Consider the following 27,810-nt stretch of genomic DNA (forward strand, 5'->3'; position numbering starts at 1 on the left):
TCCATTTTTATTTATTTTATTTATGGCCCACAGGGCCGACTACGTGTGGTTCACCTGTGGGGCATCGGTGCCCTGTGGCCAAGGTCCGCCAGCAAGATTTCGGGCCCTCATGGCCGGTTCCAGCAGAGGGGCCATGCCCCAACCCATGGGGTCCATAAGTGGTGCTCGGCCACAGACATGTGGTCCATAATGTGGTGCATCGATGCAGACAGCTGGTTCTGGGAATTCCGGGCGCACAATGGAGGACTCACGCACGCTCCCCTCGGCACCCAATGGCGCACAGGTCATGTGGTAGACAAAAGGGGAAAGACAAATGAGCGAGGGGTAAGGTCACAAGGGTACACATCAATAAGGCAATGCAAGGCGAAATGCGTACGGAGGGCGAAGTGAGAAAGCTCGTCCCTACCGTACGTCACCCCCCTGTCACCTACACTACCCTTGCCCTTACCCCATATTTACAAAATCTACCCATTTACAAATTCGTCACTACTGTCACGTCTCCCCATATTTGTCCAATACCAAATTCGTCCCCACAATCCCTCTACTTCAAAATTTGCCATCACCAAATTCATCATCAATCCTCATAAGGAGGCAGAGATGGAACATCAAAGCACAATGTCACACCCACGTCATGATGCGTCTCACAATCCAAACATTTGCACAGTAAAAAATAATCAAAACATGGCATGGTGTGGAGTTCCTGTCACCTCAGGTGAGTGGATGCAGATGGTGCGAGGAGATCCTTCATCCTAACTATCCTCTAAATGATTTTAACACACTTTACACTACCCGGGGTCTTTCCCTGCCAATCCATTGGCCAACTTACACTATGGGTTCTAAAAACCAATTTCCATTGACCAAACTGTGGTGCTTCTCAATTTGGGGTCTCACTCCCCCGATTCATCTCCCGGTGCCTTCGCACAATTTCTGGGCTGCGACGTGTAGCTCTCCCAGCAGGTCTACCCACCTGCACACCTCCACCACTGCAGTTGCCACCCGAGCTTACCTAGCTCCTCACCCTAACCTAACTAACTGGGGAAGGCCCTCTGCTGGCTCTGTCACCCCACTGGTGCCCTCTGGCACTGGGCTACCCGGGTCCGTCCTCCGGATCCTCGGGCCCCATCCACAACAACTACTACCGGCTCCCAGAGCCCACCTGCGGCCTCACCTGGCCGACATCCTCACAGTGGTGGAGTGCCCAAACCAACTACACACACTAACAGGCTACACGCCCAGCCATTTCCACAACACTAATGCACCCATCCAAAGACCATTCTTTCACCCGCACCACAGATGCCAATATCCAACCACAATTTACCTGTACCCTCTACCTAACACTTACACTACCCGCCCCGGGTATCCGTGATGGGGGTCTACTCTTCCCCCATTCACACCTTCGCACCATCCACTCCACTCCACAATTTCCACCATACTCACTCCACGACCATCCATTCCAATACTCCATACCATTTATTCCATACACCTGTCCTCCATTCACCTGTCGTTGCACACCTGTGCAATCATACCTGGTGCCACCTGCACCCTCCTCCTCTTCCTGGACCATTTGGTCAACACGATACACATCACTATCACTCCTACTCATACACTGCTCCACACACCTGTCCAGTTGCACACCTGTGCAATCACACCTGTTCAATTCTCAAACACACGGCATCATCTCAGCTAACTACTCCCCTCTGAAACTTGCGCTTCCCAGTCGTCCCTTTAAACTATTGCGCTCCCACGTCATTATCATCCACACTAAACTACCTGCGTCCCCCCTACAGGTATCAGTCACTAACTAAACTTAACGTTACCTAATGTCATCTTCGCTAGATCCCTACACACGATATATCCTAACCCACCCGGGCTAGTTTTCACTGCCATACACCCCATAAACTATAGCGCATTTGCCCCACTTTGTGAGGGATGACAGAGTTGCCATCCCACCACATCGGGCATCTCCCACTACCAATTTTGCACATCAAATTTCAGCCAATTCAAAAATTTTCCATTTACTGCCAATTCTACCCATCATCTGCCAATCATTACTGCCAATCATCAAATTTTGCCTTTTTCTAATTTCGGGGCCAAACACTATCCTCATCACCCGTCTACTTATTACATCCTCTCGGTGCGCCAATTCACGTCTACAGCCCGGCTTCGTACAGCCGAGCAATGAACGCGGGTCGTTTTGTGCCAGCGGCTGGATACGTCCCGCATTCGGGGCAGGGACGGGGGCTTACCTGGGCCGAGATCCCATGCACCACCTCGGCGTGGAGCCATCCAATGTCCCGATCTCGACCTGCCGGCACGTCTCAATAGAAAGTGGTCGCCATGACGACCCTTCCTATCGGGCTGCCCGCTCCGCCTAGTGGAGCCCGGACGCGGCCGTTCCAAGCGAGGCACAGCGTGGATCGCGTACGGCGGTTCTTTCGAAACCGCCGTGGTTCGGATCCCCGCTGGTCCTCGCGGCACGCGAAGCTGCCCGACGCGCACCGAGGGCCCGATTCGGCTATAAGTCGTTCTAACCTCTAACCCGGTCACCGTCGATGCCTCACCTGCATGCTTAAACGCATATGCTACCCCTTTCTTCCTCATACATCCAGCCGTTCCCATGCTCCTCGTACCTTTCCTTACACACCCAGGTACACTCATTCCACTCCCAGCCTTGGTCACACACCTGACCACCGAACACCTTGGCACACATTCGTCACTCGCACACCTCACCAACACACCTCTTCGCGCCCCTTCCTCGGTCACCTCCTCTGTGACAACCACAGGTGTGCTCTCACCCGCACACCCAACCACGTGCCTCACGACCAACTCAAGTGTGCATTCCCACACACGCTCTACCATTCCAGGTGTGCATCCCCGCTCACCTGTCACAACCAACTCACGCTCCGTGCCACTCTCACCACTCTCACCACCATTCTTGACAACGCACTCACCCTTACTCTCGACAGCGCACTCTTTCCTCATGCACCTGTCCGTTACACACCTTTCTCGCGCATCCTCTCGCGCACACTCTTTCGTTACATCCTCTGCAACACTTACCACACCGCGCTTCCATGTGCTCCCTCGCACACGCGCTACGACCGACTCACTCCTGACAGCACACTCACTGGTCGGCGAGCACTTTTTCCTCACACACCCCATGGTCGGACATTCTCGCACACCTCTTTTTTCGCACACCAGACCTGTCGCACACTTCACCAACGGCCTCTCACGAACACCCGGATCCAAACCAATCCCCAAGCCGACTGAAGCTTTCCTCACATCATATACATTGCCACTCACCTCCGTACCTCGTCGTCGCACCTCCTTTGCCACCTGCAAACTCTTTATTTGGTTAGTGAGCATCACATCATGAGTTGAGCACCGACCTTGCACATATTCCATCACCTCCTCCTGGATTTCTCTTTTAGTTTCTGTCCGTCCCTTCTTAATTTCACTCACCTCTTCTTCCACTTCCTCTAATTTTCGCTTCACCTCTTTTATTTCCCGGTGCGTCTCCTCAAGTTCGTCCTCTAAGGCTACCGTGACCGTCTCTATGTGCATCCTCACCTCTCGGTCCTTCGTCTCCATTATCTCTGTCACCTCGTCCACCCTCATTGTCAGTCCCTCACGTACCATCTGACATTGCCTCTGTGTCGCTATTAATTCGTTTTTAATTTCTTTTTGTGTCGCCTTTAACCCCCCGATGATTGCAGTGTTCTTTTCCACTTGGTCCGCTAGTTCCCTTTGTCCGACTGTCAGCTGTTCTACTCCCTTCGTCAGACCCTCTATTCCCCCCTGTAACCTAGCCGTATTATTTCTCACCTCTTTCTCCATACACTTCTCACCTCGCTTTACCTCCTCGCGTAGCCCCGAGACCTCCTCACTCACACCTCGTCGTATCTCCTCTTTCATCTCCTCCATCTCCTTTGTAGATGCCACCCTCATCTGTCCCAATTCATCCCTCTGAGCATCCAATTTGGTTTCTACCCCGATTTTTACCTCCTCTATCTGCTCTCCCATTTGTTTAATTTCTCGGGCGGATTGCTCCCCTATCTCCCGCAATTTGCCTTCCATCCTGTTTTCTAACCCCGTTAACCCATTCTTTACCTCTTTTATCCCGTTGTCTAACCCCTCAAATTTGCTGTCTATCTTCCCTATTTGGGCACTGGTACCCCTCACTTCGTCCCTCATTACCCCCATCATTCTGCTTTCCATTTTCTCACTATCAGCCCTTGCTTCGTCCCTCATTTTGTCCATAAGGGCCCCGATTTGTAGCAACAAAAGGACCGAATCCAACGGCGGCGCTGCTACTGTCGCGGGCGCGGCAAAATTTGGTGCCGCTACACCCACGTGCGCGAGGACGCCATTTTGCGCGCCTGATACTCCCTCAACCGCCTCCTCATTGCTCCCCTCCATTTGATCCTGGGTTACTCCTAACCCCTCTATCTCTCCCACTGGCATCCCGTCGCCTTGACCAGCCATGGCGCGATTTCAAAGTTCAGGTTTTGTAAAACAAAACAAATTTCGGCCGCTCCAAATTTTGACCAAATTTTTTTTTAGATGTTTTAAAAATTTGGTTCGGGCCCCGGATCCCACTCCCAGACACCAATTGTTACAGACGCGGTTTAGATGTTATGATGGGCCGAGCGGATGGTCCAACCGCGACCGTTACAGGATCCCCGACTCACCCGATTCACCCAGAACGTTGGCCGGATCGCACCGTGGCTGCTCAATGAGGGAAAAGACTAAAACGACGAATGCAAAGAGGAAAACGAAGGCAAAGAAAGGTTTGGAAATACTACTGAATTTATTGACTATTTACACACATAAGCAAAAAGAAAGCAGTCACATTTATTTACAAGCACATAAGACGCAGGTGACACAGTGAAAATACTAGCTTATACAGACTTAACTTATTCCCAGGACAGAACAAACAAAGACACTGACTCACGCGGGGAATTGCAGAGTGGATTGCTGGAAGGAGGTGTGTGGCTGGAGGGGGGGGGGGGGGCGGCACGGAGCTGGCTGGAGCTTGATCCCGCACGGGACGTCGGGCTGGACCTCGACGGCCGCTGATGCCACCGGGCCTGTCGTGTGCGCGGGATCATGGGTCGGAGCTGCTTGGTGGAGCTGATGCGCTGGTGGGGGGGTCTGGCGTGACGGGTTCTCTCCTCCTTACGCGCTCTTGCTCTGATGACCCAGCTCTTTTTCGTCCCTCCTTGTCTCAACTCAAAGTGCAACCAACGCAACCAACTGACCACCGACTCCACTGACTGACTCCTCACGACTCTCTCTTGACGACCAACTCACGACTCTCTCGCGTGCGCGCCTTTTATAGCGCCTCCGGCGATTAAGCCGCCGGCCTTTTGGACACGCCCATCGGGGTGCTCACCTCGGCCCTGGTTGGTCGCGCGACCCTCTGGCTCCGCCCTTGATGACGACGGGCGGGCACGCCTTTCTTCTCCGATTCGAGCACATGTTCAATGGTGGTTTTGGAGGGGAGGTAATTGGGAATCGAGGCCCGGCAATGACGGAAGGGGATGTAAAAGGAAATGGAGATTTTGGGGATGGGAAGGAAAGGGGATCTATTCTCTTTCACTGGTGCAATGGAGTACTTCAATTAATGGGAGACACAGCCTTACTCTAAAACACAGAATAAGAGATAACTATCAACAGGGGTATTCTATTATTTGGCTGATGTGTATGCTTGTGGACTAATTATGGGATGCCCTTTCACCTTTACACAGCTCCGGAGGTAGGGGGGCGCAGAATAAACAATAATAATAATAATACAGCACACAATCAAAAAAATACAGTCCTCATCTCCGCAACAATATGTTTGTGTTGCCATTCTTAGAGATGGCCAAACGGATCTTTGTAAAAAATTTCAGAGGTTCATCAGTGAGTACCAGAGAGTGTTTTAGGCCAAAAAAACCCCATTTTTTGAGAGAGAAAAAAGTTGCCTTTATTTTAAATTGCTCTAGTGCTTAATCCTTTGTAGCTATGTGAAAGGTAATATGAAATGACCCAGACCCCATTCCTTACTGGGTGTGTGGAAGTGATTTAGGCCCCACAAAAAAAGAGAAAAAAATAGATTTCTTCAAAATGCCAACAGCAATAGAACAGCACCAGGCAAAGCCCAGAATCAAAGCTTCAGAATCATTGGAATCTCCTGCGATGAAGTTAACTCCGAGGGCCTTTCACTCACTCACCGCAGGCAGGTTGGTGGTCTTTCTGTCTTCTACCGACTCTCCAGCCTTGCTCCCCCAGCTCTCTCTGTGCTCTGTCCCCCCAATATTCCTTCAGGTCGCACAAGATCTGCCAGTAACCCTCTTATGGTTAAACTGCCAAAATCTAGGGTCTCTGCTCGCCCTCACTCTTTCATTCCCCTTTTCTCCCGCCTCTGGAACAAACTCCCCCACTCCCTTCAATCCCACTCCTCCCTCCAGGTCTTTAAAACAGCTGTTCAACACCATCTCTTATCTTCCCCCATCCAAAACCTTGATCTTTGCTACCCCCGCTAATTCACCCCAAATACACTTTTTTTTTTGAAATTCCAACTTCTTTCCTGGAAGTCCTTGCAGTGTTCATATGTTTTATACCTCTCCCACCTCCCCCCAAGCCCTCACCCTCCCACATTTCTCCCGATGTCCCTGCTCTCAAATGTTGTGTTTGTGTCCTTCCCCCGCTCTCCCCATCTTGTCTTCCGCTCCCCTTATTTTTTGTGTTTTATGTGTCGGTTTGACTTTTTGTGTGAATAATGTTAGCTCTTTCACGAGCCTCGATCTTGTATACAAAAAAAAAAAAAAAAAAAGAAGAAGCCGGGTACCCCTGCTGACTATATAATACGTGGGGGTGGCAATGAAACCCAACTTCAACCAAAGGCTATCGATTGAATTTCACCTCAAGAATAAACACAATATCATAAATACTGCTTTGCCAGCTTACAAGTCCTCTTCCTCCTCATTCACTCTTCACACATTATTTCCTGCTGCCCTCTACTTCATATGTTTATTCATATTCCAGTGCAATGTTGGCATCAGGTACGCAGGCATCAGCCAAGCCAATGTGAGGCTGCATATCATTACATGGAAAATAGGACATGCTGTGCTGTTCATAATGGTGGAGGAGAGGGTGGGTGACAAAACAAATGGAGTGGGACTTGGAAAAATCTACTATATAAGAGAGCTGTTGGTCTGTCTGTCTGTGTGTCTGTGTGTCGCCATTTTTCTCAGAGATGGCTGAACGGATCTTCGTCAAACTTTCAGAGGTTCATCAGTGAGTGCCTGGGAGTGTTTTCGGCACAAAAAAATAGCTCTATATTGCCTAAGCCTTTTTGATTAATAACAGTTATATACAAGTACACATTCGCATAAATAAATACAAAACAATCACCAGACATTTGAACACAAATAATAAAACAATTCCGGAAGCGGTCGAAGTTGGTGGTAAGGCTTCTTCTTCTTCATGACGTATCATACTTAACTCATAAACGTGATGAAAGGCACATTCAGCAGCATATATTCAACGAAAAGGTAAAATGATGATTTGACATTTGTGATGGATTCTGATTTGGATGTAATTGCTTTTCCATTATATTCCCCTCATTTCAAATATGTTAATGTTTCTTTTTCGCTTGAGCAATGCCGGGTACTCCAGCTATAAACGTTTATGTGCATGGTTACAATACTGGGTATACTAAGTGTTACATCTGAGTGGAAAAAAATGTTTCAGGAAACAGTAAGTATGCTGTATTATGTTGTTCTGTATATATTGGAGTATCCGAGTTTGAAGACCTGCCTGTTCAGACCTGCTACATGCTTCGTTTTCACCAAAATGAAAACGAGAGTGCACTTCGCATGCTGGATTCGTGCATAACGCAGCACCGGAGGACACGGACACGAAAAAAAAGTTCTGACATCATCCGTAAACGAGTGGTCGTCTGCCAGCGAGTGACTGCTTTGCTATCACAACAAACGGGAGACACGTTACACATAATCAAGTTTCAAGCGATGCGGGTTTCTTTTCACTTTTGCTGGGATGTGATTCGTGCATAACGGGGAGCACACGGAAAAAAATACGAGAAAATTATCACGAAAAAAATTAACTTTCTGATTGATTGATTGAATAAGCATCAAGGGCATTCTTCTTAAGGTATTTCTTAACCGACACAACTAGTTCATTTCTCAATTATTGTGAATTTGGTGGACACCAAGCGTTATGCATGAACCACTTATTTTGCCATGCATTGCACATATCAAGGAATTTTAGAAAATGTAAAAAACAATACCAAGAGACACACTAGACTTCAAACATTCCATTGAATTACAATTTTAATCATAAATGCATATTTTTTTTATTGAAAGACAATGAAATAAAAATTGACTTCGTGAGAATGTAACATTTTATTTTGAAAATATGCCGTTTTTGTCTTGTTTACTCAACCATCGCAAATCTAAGTGCATGATATAATGTGAAAATGATGTTTTTGCAGGTCCTCAAGACTATTTGCAACAACATGAAAGCATCGGTGTCTTTTTATTCAGTTCATTTTTTTAAATTGAGGGCATTTTATTTAATCTGTGTTAAAGTGTACCCAGTATTGTAGTCATGCACTTGTATACTTTACTCGGGGTACAAATACAAATACAACTTTGTCTGGGGGTAACATAGGCTATGTGGCCGTGGCCTCATGCGGACGTGTGTGGGACTGGGAGAGGGGCGTAAATTATCTATGTAAATGTGTACCGTGTAGCGCCACCTGGTGATGGTGGCAGATGGTATTACAATTTCCTTTTTTACCTGTGCAACACTGAGGCTATGAAGCACTCTTTGCATGGGAAAATTTTTCCCTCTTCTCTTCCCCCTCTCCTCCAAAACGGAGGAGCCTGTCAAAGCCATCCCCACGCCCCCCAAAAGATGTATATGTAGTTTCTCTTTCCCCTCCCTCTCCCCTCACCTCCCGCTCCCCTCCTCCTTCCACTCCCCCCACTCCTTTCCTCAACCCTCCCTCTCCTGCTTCCTCTCCCCGGGCAACGCCAGGTACTCCTGCTAATTATCAAATAAACATACTTCATAAATTCTGAGTTAAAACTAAAACTGACAATTTTACGAAGGCTTACCTCACCATTGCAGAAGCAGTAGATAAGGGACACAAATAAGCCCTAAAAAGTAGGAACATGAAAGAATCAATGTTTAAGGACATTTTGATTTTTCAAATTAAAGTAAATTTTCGACATTTCAATTATTTTCAACTTAACAAAAATTCCTCCACAAAGCCAAAGTAGACAGGCACAAAGAGCCGGTGCTCATTTCTAATGAATGGTCACAGTTGTCTTTACAAACACACAAAATAATAAAAATTATACAGGGTGCCCGAAAATGAATACACCAAAAAGAACGTTGAATCGTTTTATTGTCCTTTGAGATATGTTGAAGGCAGCAGGAAGTTGGGGTGTGAAGAGAATGACAGAGATCTGTAATCTGGTGGTGAAAGAAGGCCGCATTCCAGTGGGTTTGGAACTGAGTACCCTCGTCCCTCTATACAAGGGGAAAGGTGACCCTCTGGACTGTGGCTCGTATCGAGCGATAAAGTTATTGGAGCATGGAATGAAGGTATTGGAAAGGGTGTTGGAGAGGAGGATCAGGAAGAAAGTGAAGATCGACGAAATGCAGTTTGGATTTATGCCAGGAAGGGGAAAGACAGACGTGTTTTTATTGTAAGGCAGTTGCAGGAGAAGTACATGGAGAAGAGGAAGCAGTTGTTTCTTGGGTTTGTTGATCTGGAGAAAGAATTTGATAGGGTTCCACGTGAAGAAGTGACATGGGCATGGAGGAAGTTAGGAGTGGAGGAATGGTTGATCAGAGTAGTGATGGCAATGTACAAAAGAGCGAGCACAGCTGTAAGGACGAAGGACGGGAACTGTGGTGAGTTTGAGGTGAAGGTGGGAGTGCATCAGGGATCAGAATATAGGGCAAAATGGAGAAGTGACATGGGCATGGAGGAAGTTAGGAGTGGAGGAATGGTTGATCAGAGTAGTGATGGCAATGTACAAAAGAGCGCGCACAGCTGTAAGGACGAAGGACGGGAACTGTGGTGAGTTTGAGGTGAAGGTGGTAGTGCATCAGGGGTCGGTACTAAGTCCACGACTATTTGTAGCTGTGATGGAGGTGCTGGCTCGGAACGTAAAGGAGGGTTTACCGTGGGAGTTGTTGTATGCAGATGATCTGGTGTTGATTGCAGAAAGTATGGATGGACTGAAGGAGAAGATGAACAAGTGGAAGGAATGTATGGAGACAAAAGATCTGAAGGTGAATATCGGAAAGACGAAAGTGATGGCAAGTGGTAAAGCATGTGGTGAGGTGGAAAGAACTGGGAAGTGGCCGTGTGCTGTGTGCAGGAAGGGTGTCGGAGTGAACTCCAATCAATGTACAATGTGCGCTGAGTGGGTTCATCAAAAATGTAGTGGTCTGAGAGGGGGTAATTAACCAGTGTGGCAGCTACATTCAAGTGTAAGGTTTGCACAGAGGGAGCTGCAGATGGAGGAAATGTTGAGTTGGATATTGGAGACAGTGTGAAGCTGGAAGGTGTGAAAACATTTTGCTACCTAGGAGACATGCTGAATGGAGAAGGTGTGTCAGACTTTGCAACGTTTGCTCGAGTGAGATGTGCATGTAAGAAGTTTCGGGAACTGAGTGGCTTGCTGACGAGGAGGGGAGTGTCGTTGAAGCTGAAGGGAAAGGTGTATGCTGCATGTGTGAGAAGTGTTATGATTTATGGGAGCGAGACATGGGTAATGAACGTAGAGCAGCAACGAAGGCTGGAAAGGGTGGAAATGCGAATGGTTCGGTGGATGTGTGGAGTATCGTTGAGAGAGAGGAAGACAAATGATGAATTGCGAAATATGATGGAAATAGAGCCTGTGATTGATGCTGTGAAGAATAACAGGTTGAGATGGTTTGGTCATGTGTTGAGGAAGGATGAAAGTGACTGGTTGAGAAGAGTGATGGAAATTAATGTAGAATAAAGTAGAGTACAGGGAAGACCGAGGAAGACTTGGCTAAAGGTGGTGGAAGAAGAAATGCGGGAAAGGGGAACAAGGGGAGATGCAGAATATAGGGCAAAATGGAGAAGATTGTCATGGGGCCCGTAAGGCTAACCCCTGCTCTATCAGGGAAAATGGCCTTAAAATGCCTGTTGTTGTTGTTGTTGTTGTTGAGATACTGACATGAATTTTCAATGAAAGCATGCACTAGACTTGTAGGTTTTAGTTTGTTTTAACCACTGTCTATCTGTCTCTTTGTGAACAGGATATCTCAAAAAGTTGCAGACATATTTGGACGAAATTTGTTGGACAGGTTGGGTGTGTGACAAGAAAGAATTGATTCAATTTGGATGAAGATCCGGATCCGGATCTGGATCTGAGAATTTATGAAATGATTCTTCAGCATTGATTGATGGGGCTAAAAACGATATATAGCAGGATATCTCAAAAAGTTATGGACTAATTCAGACTAAACTTGGTGGACCGGTTGGGTGTGTGACAAGGAAGAATTGATTCAATTTTGGTGAAGAACCGGATCCGGATCTGAGAATATTGTCGCGGGGACCCTTCCGGTTAACACCAAGGACCACGGATGGACCAAAACGGACTTACTTGAGGAGACGACCAAACACGGATTGTGCTATCAAACGCGGGAAGAGAAGAGGGGAAGAGGAAGAAGCGGGAGCGCGTAACTGTGGAAGGGGAACGAACTCAAACGGGCACAAGATTTGCATGGAATGGAAAATAATACAAGGGTTTATTAAAATAAAAGGTAGGGACAGGTAAGCGCGATACTAATTCTAATTCTAAATTGGGATCCCACACACCAGACTGCAGATACGAGACGAGGGAATGAGTTACCAAAGAAACACGGTCGTTGTGTATTTGTGAAATTGTGCGTCCTTATCTGTCTTGTCGTCTTGCGTCCGTCGACCAACGCGGCTGGTATCCGGCCCCTGCTCGTGCGCCACCAGGCTATGAGCGATCCGCTCGCCCCGGCCTCGTCTGTTCAGCGGCACACCACGAGGTCCCTCGCTCCAAGCTCCAAAGCACCGAGCACCGCTCCAAGCACCACGCGTCCAACGCCCTAAAAGCACCACGCGGCCCAAAGCACTGCCAGCGATCTCCACACAAGGTCCACCGCGAGGAGAGACAGGCGAGAGAACAGCATCTTGATGAGGAAAGCCACAGGGAGGAATGCGACTGCACCGCTAAGAAAACCCAAGAGAGCTGCTGCTCCGAGCCAAGCGCGCGAATGTCGTGCAGCAACCCCTTGTATGGCCTGGCCTGTGACGTCGGTCTCGGTGCGCCCTCTGATTGGTCGAGTGCTTCCCGCACCGGTACTGCTCAATCCCCTCCCTGCCCAGCCAACCGTCCTCCCGCGCGTGGCCCCCGGCCTTGCCACGAGGCCGTTCCAGGCCAGCTGGAGGTGTAGGCAGCTGCGGCCCATGCGGCGGTGCCCCGAACTGGCCCCCTGCCCATTTTCTTTCAAAGTCATTGTCAGGGAAGGGAATTTAATTACTGTGTGCAATAAAGGGCCTATCTAAGTGTTTACAGGTGTGCATTGCCATAAGGGCCAAAGGTTTGATTACCAGGTGTGACACACAAGGGCTGTTATCTTTAATCCCTATCACTACCTAGCACACGAACATCCTGGTATGTTCACAGGTATACTCCTTAACCGACAAACTGGACTAAACACATAGAACTTATTACAGGGCAGATTCCCTACCACGACAGACGAAGCACGTTACCTATTCAGATCTACCTGACTCTAGATATTACTCTACCCCACCGACATAACAATATTTTAAAGTGATTCTTCACCATTGAGTGATAGGGCTAAAAACGATATACAACATGATATCTCAAAAAGTTATGAACGAATTCAGACGAAACTTGGTGGACAAGTTGGGTATGACAAGGACAATTTGACAAACCCTCGCCAGGACTTCTTTTGCGTGGTTTTATAGTGCGTATTTTAAAGACATACCCACATTCTAATTGTACATACTTTATAGAGGTACTTGGTTGAAAAAAGATAACATGTAATACTGGCTACCAATAGGTAGCGTTTGTGGCTTATTTTAGCACATTATGTGTGGACAAACAGACAAACGTTTAGCTCTTATACGAGCCTTGGCTAAGTATACAAAAATAAATAACAACAACAACAAAAAGAAAACGAACAAGCAAACAGACAAAGACGGAATACCCTCTCCTCTGGTGAAGTTAATGATCGAAACAATAGGTGATAGCAAATGTTCTGATTGAAGGGAATGCGGAGCCTCACCTGAAAAGAACTGAAAAACAGTTCATAGTGCATCCAAATCTTCCACAGCATTGTCTTTTCTTTATGTTCAAATCCAAGAAAGACAACATAATGTGTCCCAAACAGCACCATCAATGCCAGGGTGGATTTAATAAGCTTCCTAAAAAAAACAACAATAAATTGTAAAGGATGGGGGTCGTATAACTTCAGAGTGGCCAAAAGTGAAAATCAAGGGAGGTAGTTCGTGCTCCACACTACCAATTTTGTTGGGATGTATTCCGATGGCTTGTGTTTTGACGCAGTTTGGTGGCAATAACTCGAACAATATTTGCCAGTAATACAAAGTTCACCTGCAGAAGAATTCAAAAGAAAAAACATTTGTAAAATAGTTAAACTTCATGAAACAACAGCATTGTCATCCTTTGTTTTATTGTCCTAACACTCACATATCTCGGCTTTCCCCAAAGTTCTGTAACATATCAGGCACCAAAAGGTCGGTCAGGATGTTTCAGTATACAAGATATTATCATGTGGACGGCAGCTACCTGAACAGAACACAAACACTCCCAACAGTTTCAGGTAATAAATGCACCCCCCCCCCCCCTCACTCCCCGTGACTGCACCCCCCAAGCCCTCTCCCTCCCACAGATCCTCCGATGTCGCTGTTCTCTGATGTTGTACTTCTGTGCTTCCCTCTCTCTCCCCATCTTGTCTCCCGCTCCCTTTATTTCGTCTTACAGTCACGTGAAAAAGTAAGTACACCCCATGTAAAGTTTTGACTTTTTCAACATATTTCAACATACAGCTATTTGATCTTCATTTCAACAATATTGATAGATAAAGGTGATATAATATAACAAATATCATGAAACATTTACATTTTGTAGTCCATTGTATAATTTAAATAAACATAAATGCAAATTTCGCATGTGGAAAAAGTAAGTGCACCCTTGGCTCTAATAGGTGGTGTTGCCCCCTTTGGCAGAAATAACCTCAAGTTGGCGTTTCTTATAACTGTCCACCAGTCTCTGACATCGACTGGGAGAAATTTTTGCCCACTCCTCCATGCAGAATTCTTTCAGCTGTGCAATGTTTGAGGGGTTTCTTGCATGCACAGCTCGTTTCAAATCCCCCCACAACATCTCAATGGAATTTAGATCTGGGCTTTGGCTTGGCCATTCCAGAACCCTCCATTTCTTTCTTTTCAGCCATTCCTTGGTGGATTTACTGGTATGTTTAGGGTCATTGTCATGTTGCAAGGCCCCCTTCGGTTGAGCTTCAACTCTCCGACAGATGGCCTCACATTATCCTCAAGCACCCTCTGGTACAATGAAGAATTCATCGTGGATTCTATGATCGTGAGCTGCCCAGGCCCTGGTGCAGCAAAGCTGCCCCAAACCATAATATTTCCACCACCATGCTTTACAGTTGGTATCAGGTTCTTGTGGTCAAATGCTGTCTTTGGTTTTCGCCAAACATGTCTTCTGGTACTGTGGCCAAATAGCTCTACCTTTGACTCATCTGTCCAGAGCACATTGTTCCAGAAGTGCTGGTCTTTGCCTAGGTGTTCATTGGCAAACTTTAGTCTTGCCCTGATGTTCTTTCTGGACAGCAAAGGTTTCCTCCTGGCACACCTCCCATGTAGATCAAATTTGTGCAGCCTCTTTCTAATGGTGGACTCGTGCACTTTGACATCAACAGTAGCAAGAGCTACCTGTAGGTCCCGTGATGACATTCTGGGGTTCTTAGAGACTTCTTTCAGCATCTTGCGGTCTGCTCTCAGGCTGAACTTGCTGGGGCGGCCTGGCCTGAACAAGTTGGCAGTTGTTTGGAATCTTCTCCACTTGTAGATGATCTTCCGGACAGTCGAATGATTGATTTCAAATTGTTTGGAGATCTTTTTAAATCCCTTCCCAGACTCGTAGGCATCTATAACCTTCTTTCTGAAGGCCTCAGAGAGCTCTTTTGATCTGGGCATAGTGACGCCGCACACTTCAACAACAAAGAGCAAACCAAACTAAATGTCTGAGGTTTAAATAAGACAGGTTCCTCCAACATCCTCTCTAACGATGTTCTAATCATTTGCACCTGAGCTGGTGCACCTGATTCTAATTTTAGGTATTTGAAGTAGTTATAAATGTAGGGGTGTACTTACTTTTTCCACATGCGAAATCTGCATTTATGTTTATTTAAATTATACAATGGACTAAAAAATGTAAATGTTTCATGATATTTGTTATATTATATCACCTTTATCTGTCAATATTGTTTAAATGAAGATCAAATAGCTGTATGTTGAAATATGTTGAAAAAGTGAAAACTTTACATGGGGTGTACTTACTGTTTCACGTGACTGTACATGCAGCTCTTTTACTTTAACTTTACAACTCTTACCCCAAAATGCACCGAAAAGCTTATACATGGCCTTTTTTCATAAATCCGTCTAATCTACTGCCTCCTGACACTTTTGACGTCAGGCCATATCCAAATATTTCATGACCTCAGCTGCAATGTCTGGCCCTTCATACTGTTGAAGTAGGTGATCAGTTTTAGCTTGATATCATTAACCAATTTACTTAACTTAACCTGTTGACTATTTTCAATTGAACTAAAGAAATTTGGCATATTTCAAAATATTTAATGGGATCGTAATGGCCACACAATTCCAGATGGGTTAATCAAATATAGCCTCTCCAGAATGTGACGTGTTCAATCATGCATCACTCCTCATGGCACGTCCCAGAATGACAGCTTGCACTCATAGTTTGGTTCAATCAAACCCAGAACTTAGGACCACACCTAAAACAAGAGGGTTTCAAAGAGAGTTTAGTCCCATAAATATATCCTGTTGCTCCAACAGAGTGGCAACTAAAAAGAGTTGCTTATCAAACTCACCACAATGGACAGCAGGATGGGTGCTTCGTAAATCCACCCATAGGTTTTGTCTGTTCGCATGTCCCAGCATCGATGCAACCTTTGTCAAAGTGAGAAACAAACTTTCATACTTATTGTGATGCATTGGGTTTAGATATTACCAAATGCATTAAATTTAAAATTTATAACGATTTGCACTAACATTCATTTGGAGATTACCATACCATAGATACCATTAGCGAGCAGCACACTGCTACATATTCTGATATCCACAAGTTAACGTACAGACATTTTTACTTGTGACATGTCACAGGTCTACAAGAGCTTCGCGTTGCTGTTGTTGTTGGCGGTCGATATATGAAATGTGCAAGCATTGGTCGGACAGCTGCCGGACCACGCCCACATATGTCGCTTGACTCCACCCACCATAGAACTAAAACAAAATGATAGGCCGCCATCTTGTATTTCTGGTGGGCTTAACACATTAGGTCTGTTGGCCTCTACTGATTATACACTGCCTGGGTTTGTAATCCCGTAAATATGTAATCAAGCCTGTCAGATCGTACGGAATGAAGCGTTGCGTTATGTAGGGTGGGTAATCCAAATTTCTTTTTCCAATTTTTCAATTTACAATTTTTCCAATTTTCCAATTTTCCAGTTTTTCCAAACACGATGGAATAATATTTACCGATATGAACAGTGATGTGGCTTTTATTGAAATTCTGCAAATACTGTTTAGATTTTGATGATTTGCATGTGATATGATTTAACGGATGTTTATATAAATCGTTTAAAATAAAAAAGCCTTCAATTTCTGATATTTTGCCTTTTCATTTGGGCCTCCCAACGGAATGAAGCGTTGCGTTACGTTTCGTAATCAAGCGTTATGTTACGCAAATTACGAGAAAAAAAAATAGTGTTGCATAATTTTTGAATGGCCCCATATTGGGCAATCCGTTACTGCGTGATGAATCACCTCATTCTGATATAACCATGGAGAGGCTGACATGGATGAAAGGTGTCAAGTTAATTTTTAATACCGCATTAAATGTGTTTCCCAATCGGCCCATTACGGGATTTTGTCGCAGGTTGTGACCACAATGCGGTCATTCGCATTATATCATAATCAAGCCAAATTAAGAAAAAATATCACACTTACAGACGAAACGTTCTTCCACATCTTCCAAACTGTCTATAGACATTGTTTAGTGACGTCAGCAATAAGCGACTTTCGAAATGACGTAAAAATGCTAAATGAGGCCTTTTACGCATGTCGACATGAGTTTGGTATGTTGTGTTTCCCTTGTTGTCCCATCAGCGCTTCACAACAAATCCCACCCATCCCTTTCCCTTTCCAACATATAAATATACACCTTGTTGTGCCTTGTCTTTGTTTCAGGAGCGTTGTCCTGGTCTCGTGTTGCATGTAGCCATTTGAGTCTGATGCGTTTCCTTCTGGTGATCCCTTCTTGTTTGTGATCTGGTGATCTTGAAGGCATCCCTTCTTCCTCATGAGAATAGTCTCCATTATTATTCACTGCCTGTGTTAATACAGTATGGCTGGCACTGGCTAGATGTTCCAGATTGCCCTTATATTTATTGTACTAGCAACGGTACCCGCCCTACGGGCGGGACTTCAATTGGGAGGCCGAAATGAAAAGGCAAAATATCAGAAATAGAAGGCTTTTTTTGTTTTAAACGATTTATATAAACATCCGTTAAATCATATCACACGCAAATCATCAAAATCTAAACGGTATTTGTAGAATTTCAATAAAAGCTACATCACTGTTCATATCGGTAAATATTATTCCATCGTGTTTGGAAAAACTGGAAAATTGGAAAATTGGAAAAATTGCAAATTGAAAAATTGGGAAAAAAAATTGGAAAAACAATATAGCCTATTTTGCACCAGGAGGTCCCAGGATTACCCACCCCAAATTTTGTTGCGATCGGTTCAGCCGTTTTTGCGGTACCTGGGAACAGACGGACAGACAGACATTTGGTGAATTATGGTAAGATGATTCATGTGTTTATGAACTGCCAAAAAACATGGTTGACTTGTGATTTAAAATAATAATGGTCTTCATCTGCTATTCCTGTTTTCTTTAGTACATTCAAGCTCAACTGATGTTGAAAGAGTGTTCCATTTGGTTGAGTGAGTTGAAGACTTGTTTCTTTTTCTCCTGGCTTTTTTGAGTTTGATTGCCAGAGGTGCTTATTCTCATCTACCTACATTTGGTAAGTGTGGATAGGATGACAGAACCCCCTCTGTGTCATTTGATGGAGGCCTTCGTCCTGTAGTGGCCTTAAATAAGCTAAAAGGAGAGGCTATTGTGCATTAAGTATCCTGCACATGCGAAGCGAAAAGCGGGGTTAAGCAATTGGTTCATGTCCGTACATGCGCAGAGAGGAGTGAGATAATATTTTTACTCTGCCTGCCGGGCAGTCAAACAAAATTGAAAATCATTCCAAGAAGGAAACATTTTTATTTTTTTTAGTACGACAGTGTGTGGCATCTGAGGGGGTCCAGTATCGGGGCAAATAAGAGGCCGGCAGTATAGCTACGTACGTTGCTGTTCTTTGGTGATCAATAAAGCCTCCATCTTCTAAACTGTGACTCAAGGTCGTCTTATTACGGTGTACAAGGTTGATGTATACAATTGCTTCAGTAGTACTAAACCTCCGGATTTTAAAAACTATCTTTAAAATCATTATTTTATTAAAATTGTTGAACATTAAAATACTTGAACACTGAGTGGGGCATCATGGTCTATGAACTCTCTAGTTCTACGAAGTTGACTTTTTGGGGGCCAAAGCAAGCTTTCAAGAGAAACCTTTTTTATAGAATACTAGCTGAATGCATCCGGCATTGCCCGAGTTCTTTTTGAATGAATTAAATCTTCTGTACTAAAAAAGGAATAAAATGCTCCCATGCGAAGCAGCGGAGTTTGACTATCCAGCCGCGGCCGCATTTCGTTCATTTACTACTATAAATCAGCTTTTACTCGCGGCCGTAGAAGATTGACAACTATAATTCAGCTCAGCTTTTAATTGCGAAATGGGCCCAGCCTGGCCAAAGCGGCCTCGACCGGCCTCGCCACCTAGCCTATAACCTTCCCGGGGCCCGTCCCAACATTTTTTGTTTTAGAGGTTTCCTCCTATCTTTCACCGTTCAGGAGATTAGCGCGTGCAGACAAACAAACAAACAAAAACTTTCTTTTATATATATATTGTTACTGATCGCGGTTTAGATGTTACTTTGCCGAGCGAAGGCTCCGCGACCGAACAGTTATTCCCCGATTAGAACCCGATTCCACCCAAACGTTGGCCGGATCGCACCGCAGCTATTCAATAGGGAAAAGACAAAGGTGACACGGATGTGAAGAAGAAGAAGAAGAAGACAAAAAGGTTGGAAATACTACTAAATTTATTCCTACTATTTACATGCTCAAAGTAACCAAGGAGAAGGAAAGATAATAAAATAATATACAGAAGAATCAGAGACACAGTGCAATTATTAACTTATACAAGCTTAATTAATACCCAGGGACAAGACACACAGAACAAACTCACGTACACAAGAAGGGTGGAGGAAAGGAATGAATGCTGGAAGGAGGAATGGGAAGGCTCAGCTGGGGCAGATGGTTCGGGCTTGATCCCGCACGGGACGTCGGCTGGACCTCGACGGCCACCGATGCCACCGCTATCTGGTCCCCGCGGGGTAACGGGTTGAAGCTGCCTGGTGGAGTCAACGCTGCTTGTGGAGCCAAAGCTGCTTCTCTGGCTCACCTCAGGGCGCGTCTGCCGTCTCTGGCGCAACTGCTGGTAATTGACCTGGAACCTTCTCTCTCTTGGCCCTGGTGTCTCCTCACCATCGACAACTCAACGTCAACCAACGCAACCACTGACCACTCGACGCCACCACTTCTCACCACCGACTTCTTACCCCCGCAACCAACGCAACCCCTGACCCTCCACTGACGACCAACTGACGACTCACTCTCTTGCTTCTTGCGTGCGCGCCTTTTATAGCGCCTCCAGCGATCAAGCCGCCGGCCCTCAGGACACGCCCATCGGTGTGCTCACCTCGGCCCTGGTTGGTCACGCGACCCTCTCGCTCCGCCCTTGATGACGACGGGCGGTCACGCCCCTCTTCCCCTCTATGACGAGGTGGAGACACGCCTTTCTTCTCCGACCCTGCCTCGTGGTCAATGGCGGTTATTGGAGGGGAGGTAATTGGCAATCGAGGGTTGGCAATCACGAAAGGGGATGTAAAAGGAAATGGAGATTTTGGGGATGGGAATGAAAGGGGATCTATTCTTTTTCACTGGTGCAATGGAGTACTTCAATTAATGGGAGACACAGCCTTACCCTAAAACACAGAATAAGAGATAACTATCAAACAGGGGTATTCTATTATTTGGCTGACGTGTATGCTTGTAGACTAATTATGGGATGCCCTTTCACCTTTACACAGCTCCGGAGGCAGGGGGGCGCAGAATAAACAATAATAACAATTCACACAATCAAAAAAATATACAGTTCTCATATCCGCAACACTGCACCCTCCTCCTCTTAGGCACGGCCCGGGCCTACAACTTTTATTTAGTGTGACACGTAGGTGTAGTTCCCTCTACTTTTAACCTGACCCTGAGTGCGACAGTTTTAAAACATAAATAAATGTGTCCCGCTGCTCCATTGCACCCTGCCTAACAGACTTACGCCCACAGTTAACCGAATTGCGGAATGGTCTTCAAACTACACACTGACGGTGGGAAGCATTATTTACAATGACGCTATTTTTATTTACAAAACTAACCCAGGACCTGTGATTGTTCTCTCTGGGGGGGAGACAGTCTGCTCTGCATCAATGCACCATGAAAGCACCCAAAAATGCACCAATACACACCCAAGCACCAATCGGTGCAGTCACCATAGTTCATCAGTGTTCAATGCATGTTCAATAAAAATAAAATCAACAACCCCTAACCCTGCAGGTGATCTCTTGCTCTTCGGCTCCCTCTGCTGGTTATTATTATTTGTTCTTCCAGATGTTGTCATTCTTTCATTTTCTTACTGGCGGCCTATTTGCAATAAAGTGTGCCCAATGTGTCCTTTTTATTTTCTTTATTTATGGCCCACAGGGCCGACTACGTGTGGTTCACCTGTGGGGCATCGGTGCCCTGTGGCCAAGGTCCGCCAGCAAGATTTCGGGCCCTCATGGCCGGTTCCAGCAGAGGGGCCATGCCCCAACCCATGGGGTCCATAAGTGGTGCTCGGCCACAGGCATGTGGTCCATAATGTGGTGCATCGATGCAGACAGCTGGTTCTGGGAATTTCGGGCGCACAATGGCCGACCCACGCACGCTCCCCTCGGCGCCCAATGGCGCACAGGTCATGTGGGAGACAAAAGGGGAAAGACAAATGAGCGAGGGGTAAGGTCACAAGGGTACACATCAATAAGGCAATGCAAGGCGAAATGCGTACGGAGAGCGAAATGAGAAAGCTCGTCCCTACCGTACGTCACCCCCCTGTCACCTACACTACCCTTGCCCTTACCCCATATTTACAAAATCTACACATTACCAATCCGTCGCTACCATCACGTCTTCCCCTTATTTCCCTTATACCAAATTCGTCGCCACAATCCCTCTACTTCAAAATTTGCCATCACCAAATTCATCATCAATCCTCATAAGGAGGCAGAGATGGAACATCAAAGCACAATGTCACACCCACGTCATGATGCGTCTCACAATCCAAACATTTGCATCATAAAAAATAATCAAAACATGGCATGGTGTGGAGTACCTGTCACTTCAGGTGAGTGGATGCAGATGGTGCGAGGAGACTTCATCCTAACTACTTTCTAAATGACATTAACACACTTTACACTACCCGGGGTCTTTCCCTGCCAATCCATTGGCCAACTTACACTATGGGTTCTAAAAACCAATTCCCATTGCCCAACTGTGGTGCTTCTCAATTTGGGGTCTCACTCCCCCGATTCATCTCCCGGTGCCCTCGCACAATTTCTGGGCTGCGACGTGTAGCTCTCCCAGCAGGTCTACCCACCTGCACACCTCCACCACTGTAGTTGCCACCCGAGCTTGCCTAGCTCCTCACCCTAACCTAACTAACTGGGGAAAGCCCCTCCTGGCTCTGTCACCCCACTCGGTGCCCTCTGGCACTGGGCTACCCGGGTCCGTCCTCCGGATCCTCGGGCCCCATCCACAACAACTACTACCGGCTCCCAGAGCCCACCTGCGGCCTCACCTGGCCGACATCCTCACAGTGGTGGAGCGCTCAACCAACTACACACACTAACAGGCTACACGCCCAGCCATTTCCACAACACTAATGCACCCATCCAAAGACCATTCTTTCACCCGCACCACAGATGCCAATATCCAACCACAATTTACCTATACCCTCTACCTAACACTTACCCTACCCGCCCCGGGTATCCGTGATGGGGGTCCACTCTTCCCCCATTCACACCTTCGCACCATCCACTCCACTCCACAATTTCCACCATACTCACTCCACGACCATCCATTCCAATACTCCATTTATTCCACACTACCATTTATTCCACACAGCCACATACACCTGTTGTCCATTCACCTGTGCAATCATACCTGGTGCCACCTGCACCCTCCTCCTCTTCCTGGACCAGCTGGTCATCACAATACACAATCACCTTCACTCACTCATACACTGCTCCACACACCTGTTCAGTTGCACACCTGTGCAATCACACCTGTTCAATCACACCTGTTCAATCTTCAAACACACGGCATCATCTCAGCTAACTACTCCCCTCTGAAACTTGCGCTTCCCAGTCGTCCCTTTAAACTATTGCGCTCCCACGTCATTATCATCCATACTAATCTACCTGCGTCCCCACTACAGGTATCATTGTCACTAACTAACCTTAACGTTACCTAATGTCATCTTCGCTAGATCCCTACACACGATATCCTAACCCACCCGGGCTAGTTTTCACTGCCATCAACCCCATAAACTATAGCGCATTTGCCCCCCACCATCATCCCCCCCAGTCCTCTGACGCTACGAGCCCCCGTCGCAAGAGGTACTGGGTCCTGCCTCGGCATCTAGAGCCGAGGCGATCCATGAGGGCACCTGCTCGCCGGCATAAGGTCTTATCCGGTCGGCATGGACGATCCGAGGGGGGGCCCGTGGCCCCATTTTGATTTTAATGACCACGTCACAGATTTGCGACAGGACGACTCCCGGGCCTTGCCAGGGGGATGTGAGTTTTGGGCACCTGCCCTTCCGCCTCTGGGGATTAAAGAACCAAATCTTCATCCCCGGAGCGTATTGACTCCCCTGGCTCCGGTCGTCGTACCTACGCTTCATCTTGGCCCCCGCCAGATGGAGCTGGCGGCGGGCGAAGGCATGGACCCGCTCCATGCCTTCCTCCAGGTGACGTGCGTAACCCTCCCTCGGCGGTGTATCCGTGGTGTCTGGCACGGGACCGCATAGCAAGTCGGCGGGAGCCCGTAACTCCCGCCCATACATAAGCAACGCTGGACTGCATGCGGTGGCCCCGTGCTGGCTAGTTCGGTAGGCCATCAACAGGTACGGGAGATGTTCGTCCCAGTCATCCTGACGGGTGGTGGTGAACAATGCCAGCTGTTGGATCAATGTTCGATTGAACCTTTCCACCATCCCGTCAGATTGTGGCCGCAAGGGCGTGGTCCTGGTTTTCCGAATTGACAGGAGTCTGCACACATCTTTTAGCAATTGACTTTCAAAATTTCGACCCTGATCGGTGTGCAGCTCCTGTGGAATCCCGTGCCGACATACAAATCCTTCTACGAAGGCCTGTGCTACCACCCCTGCTTCTTGGTTGGGGAGGGCATAGGCCTCCGGCCACTTGGTGAAATAGTCCATTACAACGAGGATATACTTATTACCTTGGCGGGTGCGGGGCAGCGGTCCTAGAATATCCATAGCCACCCGCTCAAGGGGGGCCCCCACCTGATGTAATTAAAGGGGGGCCCTCATCCTCCGTGCTGGTCCCTTTTTGGCAGAACAGGCGTCGCATCTCCGACACCAGTCCTGTATGTTGCGCCCCATATTCACCCAATAGAACCTCCGGCGGACCCGAGATATTGTCTTTGTCCTGCCCAAATGGCCGCCGGAGCGGGTACCATGCACCTGTTGCAATATGACGTTCTTGAATTTGTCAGGGACTATCACCAGCCAGGAAGTTCTATCAGAGGGAACCTCCACCCACTTGCGATACAAGATGTTGCCTTTCAATTCCAGGGTCTGCCACTGAGCCCAATACGCCTTTGTTTGCGCCCCGAGGGGGGTGACCTCTTCCCCCTTTGGTCTTTGCCCCAATTTGACCCAATTGAACACCGGCCCCAGGACAGGATCCTCCTGCTGGGCCGTGCTCCATGCCAAATCTCCAAATTCCTCGTCCGCGGTTAGTGGCAAAATTGGCCCTCTCACCCGGGTTGCCCGGACGACGAGAATCGGGGCAGAATCGCCCAATTGCTCCCTCTCCTCGTGTCTCGCACAAAATTTACAGTTTTCCCCCAGACAAGGACGCCGAGAGAGTGCGTCCGCATTACCATGGGCCTTCCCGGCCCTATGGGCCACATCAAAATCGTACTGCTGCAACTTTTCCAACCACCTTGCAATTTGGCCCTCCGGTTCCTTGAACCGAAGGAGCCATTGCAAGGAGGAATGGTCAGTTCTAACCAAAAATTTCCTCCCGTACAGGTACGGGTGGAAATGGTTCATGGCAGCCAGCATAGCCAATAACTCTTTGCGAGTGACACAATAATTTCGCTCGGGCCTACTTAAGGCCCGACTATAGTAACCAATCACTCTCTCCACGCCCTCCTGTGTCTGAGACAAAACTGCGCCCAATCCTTCCTGGCTCGCATCCGTGTCCAGGGTAAATGCCCCGTTGCTAGTGGGGTAAGCTAGAAGGGGTGCGGATGTTAGACACCCCTTCAATTTTTGGAAGGCCTCGTGGCACTCCCGTGTCCAATTAAATCGCGTCCCCTTCTCCGTAAGCCGGTGGAGGGGACGGGCCAACTCCGCAAATTTCGCCACAAAGCGCCGGTAGTAGGAGCAGAGTCCCAAAAATCCCCGCACCTCCTTGATGGTACGTGGTGCGGGCCACTCCTCTACCGCTTTAATTTTGTCTGGGTCCGTTTTTACCCCCTCGCGGCCGATCACGTGACCTAGATAGGCCACCTCTCTTGCAAACAAAGTGCACTTACTCGGGTTCAGCTTCAACCCTGCCTGTCTGAGGCACCCGAACACCTGGTCCAAATTAGCTACTGCCTGGGGGAACGTTTTGGCATGTACTAGGACGTCATCCAGGTACACCAGGCATGATTGCCATGGCATGCCGCCTAGTACATGTTCCATTAATCTTTCAAAGGTGGCGGGGGCGTTACACAAACCAAACGGCATCACAGTAAACTGATACAGTCCCTTACCTGTGGAAAATGCCGTTTTCTCCTTCCCTGCCCTATCCATCTCCACCTGCCAATACCCACTCTTGAGGTCCAAAGTTGAGAACCAATTTGAGCCCGCAACGGCATCGAGGGTGTCATCAATCCTTGGCAGGGGATATGAGTCCTTGAGTGTCACGTTGTTTAGCTGGCGATAGTCCACGCAGAACCGCGTGGTCCCATCCTTCTTTTTGACCAGCACAACAGGTGACATCCAAGGACTTCCCGAGGGCTCGATCACACCTGCGTCGAGCATTTTTTCAACCTGCTCGTCAGCTTCCGCCCTCTTGCTCCAAGGGAGCCGTCGGGCGGCCTGATGAATAGGCCGGGCCTCACCGGTGTGGATCTGATGTTTCACCAGGCCCGTACGTCCAATATCCTCGGTGGACAAGGAGAAGAGGTCCAAATGGGACCCAACCAGTTTGTGTAAGGCCTCCCTCTGGGTACCTCCCAACTCTACACTACTACGATTTACCATCTCGCAAATGGGATCGGGCCAATTCCTAGAACTTATTGAAGGCTCCCCCTGGGGCCGGCTCGGCTGGACGTTCTCGCCCCTCACTGACGCGACTTCTCTAACTGGGGTGCAGCCAGCTACCTTCGTGCCCCTCACTATAGTGCGTGGTTCTGTGCTAATATTAATTACTCGGACGGCCACCACAGGCCCGTCCGTTTTTACAAGGGTACGGCCCACGATTAAACCAGGAATGGATAGCGCTGCCACCGGTTCGACCAGGCCGCAGGATTCCTGCCATGTCGGGCGAGCTGACCATCGGGCCGGCACGATGGCCTCGGCCCCCGGAGGGATGGACACGGCCTCAGGAGCCTCCAGCTCCACCCTCTCGGCCGTGCTCACCCCCTCCAATGGTAGCTCTTCCACTCCCCATCGCAGGATCCCCCGACTCAAGTCGATTTTACAACCGCTGGCAGTCAACAAATCCAACCCTATTAAGCATGGGTCGCACACCTCCGCCACCCAAACCTCTATCTCTTGCTTTACCGATCCCAACTTGAGGGTCACAAAACCACGCCCTATGATCGGAGCCGTTGCCCCGGTAGCCAACTGCAAACTATGATTTTCCAGACGCTGGATTTTACCCCAGCCGTCTGCACTCGAATTAAGGACCACGGGGCTGATGATCGTGGCGCTGGCTCCCGTGTCCACCACGGCGTCTACCCCCACGCCGGCAATTTTGCACCGAATTGTCAAACTACCCGTCCCAATTCGGCCACAATGAATGACCTGTCGCGTCAACGAGGGCTTCTCCCCATCCCCTACTGCCGAACACCGCCCTGCATGCCCGGCACGTTCTAGTTTCCCGGGCCCTGGCGGGGGGGTGTCTGAGGTCGGCTAGGCCGATCTATACGGGGCGGAGTTGAGGGCATCGGTTGGCGGGAAACGTCCCGGCGCGGAGCTCGACACTCCCATGCACGGTGACCCATCCGAGCACAATTATAGCACCTCACCTGGTAAGGTGCTTGCCTCCGGTATTCCAAATTCCCCCCCCCCTGTATGTCCGAATTGGGGTACTCTGTCGGGGACTACCGGGTGCCACCGCTGGGGCCGCCTGCCATGGTCCAGGTCCCGCCAGGCGCCGATCCACTAACCTCCGGACCATGCTCTCCAGGTCAGGGCCCCTGTCGGGGGCGGGCCCCCTTGGGGGGCCGCCCCCCATCACGGGCCCCATCTGACGCACCGCCACTGCGTGGCGCTCGCCTCCCCGGGCCAGGGGCCTCGCTGCTTCCCAACGGGCTGCAGCGTCGGCCGCCTGACTCATGGTTTGCGGGCGCCACATGGCGAGCTGTTGCCGGAGCTCCAGATCCGGAAGGGCCTGAATAAAGTGATCCAGCGCCAGGCTTTCCTGGGAACTCGCTGCCATGTCCGCGTGTGCAATCCCGACCGCGCGGCGAATATCGTGAGCAAGTTCCCCGATGGTCTCCTGGGGCTTGCGTTTTCGCTGCGCAAGTTGGGCTTTAACAAGCTCGCTTTGCTGTTCAATGCCGAACCGATTAATTAATGCCGCACGGAGAGCTGGCAGGGTGAGAGCACCCGGTGGTAAAGCCGTCAGCACCTCCGCCGCCGCACCGCGCAGTGCCCCCACCAGGTGTA

General features: G+C 48.2%; 1 pseudogene; it reads right to left on the reverse strand.

The window, feature by feature from the left end:
* LOC137430908 (parathyroid hormone/parathyroid hormone-related peptide receptor-like) overlaps positions 1-27,810 on the reverse strand; it is an 81,745-nt pseudogene that overhangs the window by 5,898 nt on the left and 48,037 nt on the right.

This window comes from Myxine glutinosa, chromosome 7 (genome assembly GCF_964187855.1).
Source record: "Myxine glutinosa chromosome 7, kmMyxGlut1.1, whole genome shotgun sequence".
NCBI lineage: Eukaryota > Metazoa > Chordata > Myxini > Myxiniformes > Myxinidae > Myxine > Myxine glutinosa.